Source organism: Littorina saxatilis, linkage group LG17 (assembly GCF_037325665.1).
Source record: "Littorina saxatilis isolate snail1 linkage group LG17, US_GU_Lsax_2.0, whole genome shotgun sequence".
NCBI lineage: Eukaryota > Metazoa > Mollusca > Gastropoda > Littorinimorpha > Littorinidae > Littorina > Littorina saxatilis.
Genome location: NC_090261.1, coordinates 40,996,219 through 41,008,921, shown reverse-complemented (window position 1 = coordinate 41,008,921; position 12,703 = coordinate 40,996,219). Strand labels below are relative to the sequence as shown.

At 44.6% G+C, this 12,703-nt stretch overlaps 1 protein-coding gene across 1 annotated transcript in view; it reads left to right on the top strand.

Moving 5' to 3' along the window:
- Positions 1–1,142: 1,142 nt before the first annotated feature.
- LOC138952846 (uncharacterized) overlaps positions 1,143–12,703 on the top strand; it is a 36,830-nt gene continuing 25,269 nt past the window's right edge. The window contains exon 1 of the mRNA XM_070324577.1: positions 1,143–1,379. The gene's annotated coding sequence lies outside the window, so the exon portion shown is untranslated. The remainder of the gene's footprint in view (positions 1,380–12,703) is intronic.

Genomic DNA, 12,703 nt, shown 5'->3' with positions numbered 1-12,703 from the left:
GGGGAGGGGGTGTTCTTCCGCCGAGAAACACCTACTTATTGTGGAGTTTCTTATCCCTAAAATGCATGGGTAAGAAGTTTTCTACTAAAAGTAAGAAATTAAATGAAAAGATCGCGCTCCTGCAGAACCCGTGTCGTAGCCTCTTCCTCTAAAGTCGACGTCAGTTGTCAATCCCCAAAACAAGTCAGTCACCGAATGAAACGAGAAAACAGCTGCAGAAAAATGGGAACGCAGAAGAAGAAGAAGAAGAAGAGCTTCACAAAAGTTCGTAGTAAAATCCTCGTTCTGTCAAAATGTGTTCGACGAGAGTACACACCCGCTCGAATCGAGTGTGTTATCACTTTTGACCGAAGTGCAAAGCAAAGAAATACCTCGACCCGGCGATTACGCAGCGAACAAAGCTGGTTTACTCGGTCAGGGTGGGCTATAACAAGTGTAGTTCAGTTCATGACCCGATCAGGTCAAGTGTTAGTGTGTTGTTATTGGCGGGTCACATTCGTGTTTCAGCGTGAGTTACGCAACGCCTTCGTTATTACGAGAACTTGCCCCGTCTTGTCAGTGACTGAATCGCGCGCGGGGGCCAGGCCTCAGTCGCGAGGTCAGGCTATGAGAGCGAGGCCATCACCTCATTCTCACCTCTCAATGTAAGCAAAATCACTCCCCACTGCAACCCCCTCCTCAGTCTCTCTCTCTCTCTCTCAGTCTCTCTCTCTCTCTCTCTCTCTCTCTCTCTCTCTCTCTCTCTCTCTCTCTCTCTCTCTCTCTATTTGCGCAACCGTCGTATTTTGTTACGTGAACTTGCTCGATCATAACTGAATCGCGCGGGGACCTCATGAGGTCATGCGTGAACCCGAGGCCATTACCTCTCACCTCGTAGGGTAAGCATAATCAATCCCCACCTCCCCCCTCTATCTCTCCGAGTCTCTCTCTCTCACCTCGCGCGATGGTGGCGGTGATGGCGTGCCGCGAGACCTTACGCAACTGTGACAGTGATCGGTGGGAGGCGCGGACCAATCACAGCGCGCCTCGTGCCGTGATGTCAGCTCGTGGAGGGAAAAGACCTGCCTCGCGCTCTGGCAAACGCGCTGTGATTGGACGGTAATTTTGGATTACGTGATTGGGAAGAAGGCCGCCGCCGCGTCATTCAGGGTCAACGCGGCGAGCTGCCAGCGATTATGGAGTGGGCGCACGGCGTTGAGAGTAGAGGGAGTGTAGAGAAGTAGAGTAGAGTGCAGACAGCGGTCACTACTGGACAGAGATTACAGAACGTTGCATGGCCGCTGCGTCGCGAAAGCAACCTTCACTACTATTGTGGAAGGAGCTAGTACCACAACTACTACGGCCTCTGCTGCTATTTTCGCTTCACCATCAAAACAAAGGTAAGACAGTGTCGTATACTGTGCGTGTGTGTAGTTATGGGATTTCCCCATTTTCTCTCTCGCTCTCTCTCTCTCTCTCTCTCTCTCTCTCTCTCTCTCGCCCGTGCACTAACAAGTTCCGAGCTAGGCTGGGCCGTGGTGGAAGTTGATTCATGAATGCGCGTCAAACTTTTTTTTTCTCTCCCTGAGGAAGCGAAAGAGAGGAAGACGAGAAGTGGATGTGGGAGCGTGTCGGAATGCGCGAGTACAGACGTACTTGTCACAGTGTGTGCCGACTGTAGAGCACACCACTCGGTGCAGTTACACTCCTTGTTACACAATCAGTTGATGTGCACAGATATAGCGCACGGACTAAAGGAAGGGGGGGGGGGGGGGGTCGTGTGTGTGTGTGTGTGTCAGTGTGCGTGTGTGTGTGTTGGTTCAGCACAGCTGTGGGTGGGTGCAGTTGGAACAGCATCAGCGATAGTAATGCACAGATAAAACTGAAGACTTGAGCAGAGATCAGTTGGGGGTGGGGGGGGGGATACAGGGGGGGGGGGGGGGGGGGGGCATGTGTGTGTATGAGTACGACACAGATCGCTACAGTTGAACTCGGGGTTGTTACTGCACCAGTGAACATGGAATGGGGGTAACAGAGAAAAGAAAGATCGCGTGTGTGTACGTGTGCGAGGTGTATTTCGACATGTGTTTTTTGTTTTTGTTTTTCTACTCTACTAGTAATATGACGAAAGAATTCTTGGCGGGTGTCGGTGTGGGTGTGTGGGTTGGGGGGGGGGTCGAGGAGATCACTTGCGTGTATGTGTGTGTGTGTTCGTGTACGGCCAGTACTGCACAGCTGTACCTTACAGTTGGAAACTCGTCATACGTCACAGCAACTGTTGAAAGGTCGTGTGTGTATGTGTGAGAGAGTGAGCACGATGTACTGTTATGGTGTAACCATGACCGTAGCGGGTTTGATAGTGCGGGTTCGGGCAAAGCACTGAGCTAATGGGGGTCACGCAGCGCTGCGCAACACAGCTGTCACGCTTCGACGATTTGTTTGCGTCAGGTCAAAACAATGTCTTTGAATCGCCGCTTTTTATGTTTTTATTTTATTTTAGTCGGTCGATGTGCTTCGCTGCACTTATTGAGTGTGGAGGCAGGCTGAGTGTGTGTGTGTGCGTGTGTGTGTGTAAACAAGAGATAGAGTTTGTGTGTGTGTGTGTGTGTGTGTGCCTCATAACTATATAGGTGGTTTCATAGAGAGGGCAGTATATGCTCAGAGTCAGACTCTTCCCGCTGATCTTGTTTTCGGATTCTGTACAGACAAATGGTGTTCATTATACCATAAAATACGGCCTCCAATCCTTTTTTTTCTTGTAAACAAACGGCAAACGGGACCAAAGAAAATATACAATCATAAGTAAAGAATTTGGAACGATAGACGTACTTCTGGTGTAAATATTATTCTCTTGTGATGTGGCACTCTGTCTTTCCCGATCACAGTAAACATTTTCTAGATCGGTAAGGAAACTCTAGCTGCTGATTCATATAGGTGCGAAGTTACCGTTGTCTGACCTTGGACTAGCATAATTATGTTTTTGTTGCAAGATCTGTCCGGAATCGCTCCCCAGAGAAGTCTTCCACGGCAAATAGGATTTTCTCGTGGTGCCTTTGCTTGCTTTGAGCAATTTTGAGAAGGAAACAAGTAAACGGTTTTGAGACGAGCATTTGGCTTTGCCTTATGCGCCAGGGTCGGTGTAACTTACACCTCTGACTTGTAGGTGAGGACAGTTGTCTAGAACAGCGCGGTGCATTTTCCTTGAATGAGGGTGCAGTGTTCGGTATAGAACTGAGGCGCGTCCGCCGCGACGGTGCCTGAGCTAAACATTGGCGGGTACTGCTCACAGCCCGGCACACGGCACTGTAAACATTCCCCCTCCCTTCACCTTTCTCGCCACCATTGGTCTCATAGCTATAAAGCCGAAACTTTCAACACCTGTTTAACGTGGACTGTTTCAGATACCCGGCTCATCATAATTGATGCAATGTTTTTGTTGTTTTAGCAGCGCTCGAAAACCCGCTAATGTATACATGCACTGGCTAGCACCTCAAATTATCTTGTTTTGTTTTATCTGCTGATTTTGTTGTTGATTTGTTTTAATGAAATGTCCATCTTTTTGATCTGGACATTGACGGGCGCTGTGGCGGGGTGGTAAGACGTCGGCCTCGTAATCGGAAGGTCGAGGGTTCGAATCCCGGCCGCGGCCGCCTGGTGGGTTAAGAGTGGAGATTTTTCCGATCTCCCAGGTCAACTTGTGTGCAGACCTGCTAGTGACTTATCCCCCTTCGTGTGTACACGCAACCACAAGACCAAGTGCGCACGGAAAAGATCCTGTAATCCATGTCAGAGTTCGGTGGGTTATGGAAACACGAAAATACCCAGCATGCTTCCTCCGAAAGCGGCGTGTGGCTGCCTAAATGGCGGGGTAAAAACGGTCATACACGTAAAAACACGAGTGTACATGGGAGTTTCAGCCCACGAACGCAGAAGAAGAAGATCTGGACATTTTTCCTGGCTTGCTTTAGATAATAAATTTACTGTATTGCCTATACACGAATACAGACTCTCACTCTCACGCTGACCACCCCCCCTCCCCCACCACCCTCTCTCTCTCCCTCTCTTTCTCTCTCCCCCCCCCCCCCCCCCCCCCCCCCCCCCCCGGTCGATGCACGCAAGATCATAATCGGCATTTTCTTATGCAGCGATGTCCTGAAATGTTTAATGTGGCTACTAAGAAATTTAAGGGAAACCAACTTCCTGTTTTGCCTCAAGATAATGCCCGAAGATTGTTAATCGACAAAGAGTTCCGATGAGTTTTCATTATCTTAAATTATGAGCGTAGGTGGAAGATGGTTCCTAAAGTTTGTATGTAAAGGGAAAGCCAGGATCAATTCACAGGAACACGAATAGCTTCTGTACAATCACAGAAATGTTTCTCCAACGACGGAGTGATGGAAAACAAAATACAAGGAAGGTCAAATTTGCAGGTTTTAATTGCCAATTGGTGTGCTTTGTGCATGGTTTTCTGTTGACTTTATAGCTTCGGATTTAAAACAGACGTTTTCTTCCCATGTGTATTTGGTTTAGTGAGGATGAAAGGTGTGCGGATACACAAAGTGTTCAGTGGTGTAACAGATGTTGTTCAAGTTACGTGGCACGAAATGAAAACAAAGTGTGTTTGACCTTCACATGTTTTGCAGTTCCTATCCCACAGAGATAATTAAGTTGTTGGTGTTATTTTACAGGACAACTCTCGTTAGTCCACACACCTCTCACCCCCCCCCCCCCCCCCCACCCCACCCCGAACCTCACTCGGACACTCCTGCCCCTCCCTCTTGCAAACAAATACTCACTATTCATGTGGACACAATTACAAGCGCGCACGAGTATAAACAGCGAAAAGTCCAAAAGTGTAGGATTCAACGTCCAAACTCTCTCTCTCTCTCTCTCTCTCTCTCTCTCTCTCTCTCTCTCTCTCTCTCTCTCTCTCTCTCTCTCTCTCTCTCTCTCTCACTCTCTCTTTGTTTTGTGACGGCATTCATCACTTCCTACTTACGAGTTATCTTTATCCAGTCCTCATTGTTGTTTTTCACATTCTGTTAGTGTTCACGAACAAAATAATTGGTCTGAATGAGCTTGGTTTTTCCTCGAGTATGCAAAACGCCGATGCTAAAATTACTATAAATCGATGCTGTGAAAAACAACAACCCGGCGATGCTAACGCAAAGAACTAAATAGAAGTGCATGCTTATTTGACCGAGTTCTTGGACGGAAGTTAAATGTGACGAACACACAGACAGACAGGCGCGGGAACACACACGCAAACACACAATCACGCACACTGACATGTTCTCGCTCTCTCCCTAACACACTCACGCGCACACACACACACGCGCACGTACACTCCACCACACACACACACACACACACACACCCTGAAGCAATTAGACAGGCGTGTTGGTACCAATACATTTTCTTCAGTGCTGTAGACCATCCAACTCGAATCTTTTCGCACGTTGCTAAAACAGGTTCATTGCAAAGCCCTTCTAAAGTACAGCCGTGATGTATTACGCTCGTTTTTGCCCACACGTGTAAGTAGCCTTGCCGAGTGCAGAACCGAGATTTGTTTCTTACCCCGCCTAAGCACAGCCGGCCACAGCGCGTTTGCAGCCTTGACATGCCTTTGCTACATAATGAACGTGGGGGTACAAGCACGCAAAAAAAAAAGGGGGGGGGGCGGGGGAGGGGAAGGGGAAAAAAGGTAGAGCACTTTTTTTTCAACCCACCTCCACCACCACCGCCACAACCATTACGACTACCCTGATGCGCTTGATGCATATTCATGACCCGGCGCGCGCGGCGTGTCAAAATTGGCGTTTTCCAATCACACACAGGGGGGTGGGGAAAGGTGGTGTGGGGGGCTGACTGTATGGGTGACGATGCCGGGTAGGGTGGGAGGGTTGATGCGAAGGGTGTTCGGTAGGGGGGTGGGGGGAGGGTGGTTGTACAATGGGAGAGAGTTTATGTAGCGGTATTTTTTTAGGGACGAGGTGGCCGGTGCCGGGTAGGTAGGGTGGGGAAGGATGGGGGGTGATATATTTCCCCCCCTATTCCTCGTTTCTGATTCGGTGATGATTGTTGGGGGGAATTTGTACTGCCGAGGAGACTGGTTTCCTCCCAGTACTGTGCACACTCATATCGTGGAAACTGCAGTCAACCGAATCCTCCGGAACTAGGCTTGGTCACTCTTCACTCCACCATCCCTGATGATTTTTTTGACACCCACGGTGGGTAAAAGTGTGTGTGTGTGTTTTTTTTTCTTTTCTTTTTTTTCCGCGCAAGAGTGACTGTGATTTATGGTAGCTGGCCAGAAGTCAATCTCATCATCTTGACACCAACTGCATTCACAGATAGTCTGTGATATACTAACTCTGGCACGGTTTTTTTTTGCCATGGGGATGGGTGATGAGTGGAATCAATTTCTCTTCAGTGTCATGATTAAGCGCAAGAGATCAAAACAATCTTTAAAAACAAAAACCACACAAAACACAAAAAGGTAAGTTTAACGAACGTTTAAATTATAGACAGAACAAAACATTCGCGAGCGTGTCGACAGACATGCATAACGGACGGACACACTAACGATTAAACCAAACCTTCTCGGTTGTGTTGCAATATCGTGACATAGTACGCACACATGTGCTATTGTGATGTTTAGATTCGTGCTGAAGCATAGATGCTTATATTCGCGAATCCTTTGTTCAGCTTAACAAAGCAAAAACAAACACGAAAGCGTACATATTTAGAGATATTGATTGAAAGTAAGAAACAGCTAGCCCTGACTCTAATTATGTACTGGAATTTTTCTATGTGCGCACATCGTTGAGTCCGCGAGAAATTAAATAGCCTTGTCTGGGCTTATTATATTTCATCTTTGAATAGGTTGGTGTGGGACTGGCTGGGGAAATACAGACATTCTTTAGAAATTGATGGATGATAAGTAAGCCGTGCTTATATACAATCTGAGTTGTTGCCACTTTTTGAGAGTTTGTTTTAGACAAGAAAAACTTACTAGCTCCAATCATGGCACACGATTGAACAGTTCGGTATGGAATTGGCTTTGTAAATGTTAAAATGAAGACTTCTTTGTTGATATCTGATCGGTAACTTATGATTAGAATTTGACTTTGGATGCTTGAAAAAGGAACCATTGTGTTCTTTACATTATAAAATATGTTTTGAACAAGAGCGAGCATTTCAAAAATTGTCATCGAGATCTTGAACTAGTGAATTCTGATTAAAGTTTGGCTTGTGCATGTAGGTTAGTTTTACAAGTATGAGCTCTTTCAATATGAAATATGTATTGAAGAACAATGGACATTTCTAAAATCCAAATCCCCTATGAGTCATACAGCGAATGAAGCGCAGGGCCAATGGTGCATGCTTGATTGCACTTAAATTTTAGTTCCGAGTTCGGTAAACATAAAATATTGTTATAACCGTTCAAAAATGTATTTAGTGTATTTCTTCTTCGTTTGTCTCCCTCTGTTTATTATTATTAAAAAACAAGTCGCGTAAGGCGAAAATACAATATTTAGTCAAGTAGCTGCCATTTTTCAGCAAGACCGTATACTCGTAGCATCGTCAGTCCACCGCTCATGGCAAAGGCAGTGAAATTGACAAGAAGAGCGGGGTAGTAGTTGCGCTAAGAAGGATAGCACGCTTTTCTGTACCTCTCTTTGTTTTAACTTTCTGAGCGTGTTTTTAATCCAAACATATCATATCTATATGTTTTTGGAATCAGGAACCGACAAGGAATAAGATGAAAGTGTTTTTAAATTGATTTGGACAATTTAATTTTGATAATAATTTTTATATATTTAATTTTCAGAGCTTGTTTTTAATCCGAATATAACATATGTATATGTTTTTGGAATCAGCAAATGATGGAGAATAAGATAAACGTAAATTTGGATCGTTTTATAAATTTTTATTTTTTTTTACAATTTTCCGATTTTTAATGACCAAAGTCATTAATTAATTTTTAAGCCACCAAGCTGAAATGCAATACCGAAGTCCGGGCTTCGTCGAAGATTACTTGACCAAAATTTCAACCAATTTGGTTGAAAAATGAGGGCGTGACAGTGCCGCCTCAACTTTCACGAAAAGGCGGATATGACGTCATCAAAGACATTTATCAAAAAAATGAAAAACACGTTCGGGGATTTCATACCCAGGAACTCTCATGTCAAATTTCATAAAGATCGGTCCAGTAGTTTAGTCTGAATCGCTCTACACACACACAGACACACAGACACACAGACACACAGACACACAGACACACGCACATACACCATACCCTCGTTTCGATTCCCCCTCGATGTTAAAATATTTAGTCAAAACTTGACTAAATATAAAAAGAAAAGAAAAGCAGCTAAGAATGCATCAGGTATGTACCAAAAAAAGAAGCTTTATTAAAGTCACGTGGAGGAAGAGGGAAGACTTTCCTGGGAGAAACCGAGTCATATCAAGCTGTGTTGTCTCAGTTGGCTTTTAGTTTTATTCAAAACATTTCATTTGTGTTGTGGTAATTATTGTGATGCAATGCTCCCATAGACATGCAAAGTAAAGCATCTTCCTTATAAAGCATAATTATAGTGGAGATCCTATAGTAGGGGATTGGAACAGCCCGCCTCTATAACGACATTTTGCTCAGTTGTAGATTATTTTTAGTATGAACTCTTGTCTTTCCTGCTGCAGTGCCCGATATTTCATAAAATCTTTATGGTCAAGGTAAGGAAAATGTGCGTCAACAAGGGTGTTGTTCTTTTCAATTCCTAGTTCACAGGGAAGGATTTTGGTCGTTATACGATCACAGCACTGGGACTGCGCTGGGCTTTGTTTCGTCAGCAGTGCACCGTAACTCGGCCAAACTGTGATTCGTTTCTGATTTGACCTGCTTGCGCATGCAATATTATCTGATAGCTACAGGCGTACATCGGACTGGATAAATTTTCATTGTTACAACTGAATGATGTGGTTGTGACCAAGCGGTGTCTTCTTCTCAAGTTCTTCCTCTGCGTTCCGTTGACCAAGTGGTATGTCCCGAAGTGTTCACTTGAGCTCTATGTGTTTGTTGTTTTTAGTGGTGTTTGTTTTTTTTCTCCCAAGAATCTCGCGCGGCCTTTGTTGCATGGAGTCACGTTCTTGCGTGGAACTGTCGTCTTTTTCTCCCCAGTAACTTTTAAAGGCATATTCCTTCTCGTGTAACTGATCATGTGTATACAAATTACCATCGCTTTTCTTGTCAGGCTCTTACACGGGATAAGAGCATCATGTCACTTGGGCATATACCCAGAATCACCAGCTTGGCTGTGCCCCACGCAGAGTGGAGTTATTTGTTGAATTTATTTTGAAAGTGACACCTGCATGTTGTGCTAGAAAACTAACTCAGCCAAACGCTGTTACTCTGCAAAGGTTATTGCTGGTTATTCTGGTTATTCTGTGTATGTGTGCAGGTGGGAAGTTGCTCTTATCCCGTGTAAAATCCTGAACAGATTTGTGGTCAAATCCCGAACAAGATTTGCGGTGGTGAACAGGATCTTTTGCTCGAGAAGCGGAACAGTACCTTTAAGTTATTGTTCGCCTTCCACATCCCATGTGTTCCAAAGGGGAAAGTGTTGATGCGTGATGCGCTCCTGTTAGGTCCGGTAGTAAATGTATGTCAATTTGTCATGGAAAGTTCACTGACTGGGCTTGGTTTTGATCACCATTTGCCATGCAGCTGCTGTATGTGTGTACGCGTGCTTCATTGAATTGAACAAGAAAACACTGCGTATATGTTCGATGTCTTCAAACCTTCGGCTCTGACTGACCGTGGCTATACAGAGAACCCCTAAAGTGACCTGTCCAGTTAGAGCGTTGCTGTCTATTCCGGTAGAGTATAAATGATTGTCAATTTGTTCTGGAAACTTCTCTAACTTGGCTTGGGTTTGATGCATATTTTCCATCTGAGTATATACACGTGACTCATTGCCCACTACACATCTGTGTACATGTGCAGTGTCTTCAAACTTTCGGCCGTGACTGGACTTGGTTATAGAGAGAATTTCGAAGTGACCTCAGAGTCAAACCCTTCGGCTATGACAGAAGTCGGTTATAGAGAGAATTCTTGACTGACTTGCATTTGAGAGTCAAACTTTCGGTTCTAACTGGGCTTGGTTATAGAGAGAATTCGTAAGTGATTTTAGAGTCAAACTTTCGGCTCTGACTAGACTTGGTTATAGAGAGAATTCGTAAGTGATTTTAGAGTCAAACTTTCGGCTCTGACTAGACTTGGTTATAGAGAGAATTCGTAAGTGATTTTAGAGTCAAACTTTCGGCTCTGACTAGACTTGGTTATAGAGAGAATTCGTAAGTGATTTTAGAGTCAAACTTTCGGCTCTGACTAGACTTGGTTATAGAGAGAATTCGTGAGTGATTTTAGAGTCAAACTTTCGGCTCTGACTAGACTTGGTTATAGAGAGAATTCGTAAGTGATTTTAGAGTCAAACTTTCGGCTATGACTAGACTTGGTTACAGAGAAAATTATAAATTAAATGACTTTAGAGTCAAACCTTCGGCCCTGACTGGGCTTGATTATAGATAGAATTATAAACTGACTTTAGAGTCAAACCTTCGGCCCTGACTAGACTTGGTTATAGAGATAAGTCCAAAGTGACCTGTCCAGTGTGACTCTGTGAGAGACTTCGTTGTGAGTATTACGCTGCTTGTTGTCCAGTAATCTCAGTTTCTGGCTAACCTTCCTTTGGCAATACGGTTTTATATAGCTATTCTGATGAACACGTGGGGGAATTCGGGGGCTGTGATTGGATGATCTCTTCCGATCATCAAAGCATAATGCTACGGAAGTCGGCCATTTTTCTCAATATCCAAAAGCATATTGTCAATAACAAAGACGCATGGTTCCGGTTTCTTCCACGTGTATAAAGTACACGCATACCTCGCCAGGTTTGTTTCTGTGACTAGTCGACAGACGATGCCATTTGCTTTGTGTGTGTTTTTGTTGTTGCTTACTGTACATGACATACATTACGTGTAAAATCCAGTTCTTTAACAGGCAACAAACCTTGCAAATTTCCAGAAGCTGCAATCTGAAGCGACCTATCTCTGATTCTAGCAGACGATCTCTCCAATGTTTAACACAAAATCAGCAAACTCTCCTGTCACATAGAACGTCCATTGTATAGTGCAATGTTGAAATGAAGTTACCGGTCTGAAACATTTAGTCGTTTCTTCTGAGACAATCCTTGTTTTCTTATCATCTACAGATTTACCGCAGTCTTCACCACGCGAATTCCCAACAGAAGTCAGACTTTCGAACATAAAATACACGTAGGCAAGCATGATACGTCATGACGTCATATGATTCCTAGCATATTGACGTAATGCTAAACATCCGGTTATCTCGAGTTTTCTCCGTAATACATGTCCGTGGGTTTTCAATGTTCGGTTATTTCCGTGGCTTCATGCGGAAAGGGAACCGTCGTCTGCAATCAACGACATGGACCATTCTGGTTGCTGACAAAAACATGATTTGAACACAGAATTTAATGTCAGAATAGCTATATAAACGCTATTGTGTTTTCATCGTAGTAATAGCGTCCGATATTTAGACGCGAACAAGTATAATGCGACTCGTCTTCGACTCGTCGGCATTATACTTGTCTCGTCTAAATATCGGGCCCTATTGCTACGCTGAAAACACAATAGCTGTTAATATCTGTCCGGATGTTGGAGGTACTTTTGAAGACCGTCACGAGGTAATCACATCATCGCTTGGAGCAAATTAACAATACATGCCCCTGATTGGCCACTGCTGCAGGCACTGAGGAAGTCGCATCTCAATGTCATCATTTTACGGACTCGCATGAGGTCTGTTTGTAGCACGGGACCGCCCTTGTGAAAAGACTCTCGAGCTTCACACTTCAGTAAATTGATAGAAAATGTGATGTGCAGCTGTGTCCCAACAGTCCAAGCCATCTCAGTGTGAAGCAAACATTTCTGCACCCATGACCGGACAAAGACAAGCATGCAGTCTATTGCGACTGTGGCGTGACATGTTTTAAAGTGACTTGGTCGTCTGTGACGCGAACAGGTCAGCGCCCGTGACCGGACATAAGCCTGCAATACGTTGTTCTTCATTATTATCATTTTTGTGAGTATACCGTAACATGTTCTAACGTGACTTGATCGACTGTACGACACGAAATATCCGGAACAGTTCAGAAACTGAGACTGGACCAGAACAAGCTTGCATCAGTCGGCCTTCCATGTTTTAACATTAGAAAGATAATTGTGTGTTGGGCTGCGAGTGAAACACTAAACAACAGCTGCGAAGCGCGAGTTGGACTGCTGTTAGGCTACTGTTGACCGGACCAGGGGATGGTTAGATCTTTCGGTAACAGGAAGGTGTGAACAGGGTGTGTGTGACGAGTGTGAGCTTCCCGCAGAGAGTCGGCCAGCAATAAACGTCCATTGTTTAAAGTACAAATAGGTGTGAGCTCCCACCTGACCTAAGACACAACGCCAGCGATAAACTTCCATGTTATTGATAACAAATAGGTGTGATTACCCACCTGACCTAAGACACAAAGCCAGCAATAAATGTCCATGTTAAATTACAAATAGGTGTGACCTAGGAGACATACAAAGCCAGCTGTGAAGAGCAAGTTGTCCCAAGCAAATCGGTCGCCTGTGTTCAACCAGGCTAAACTCACAT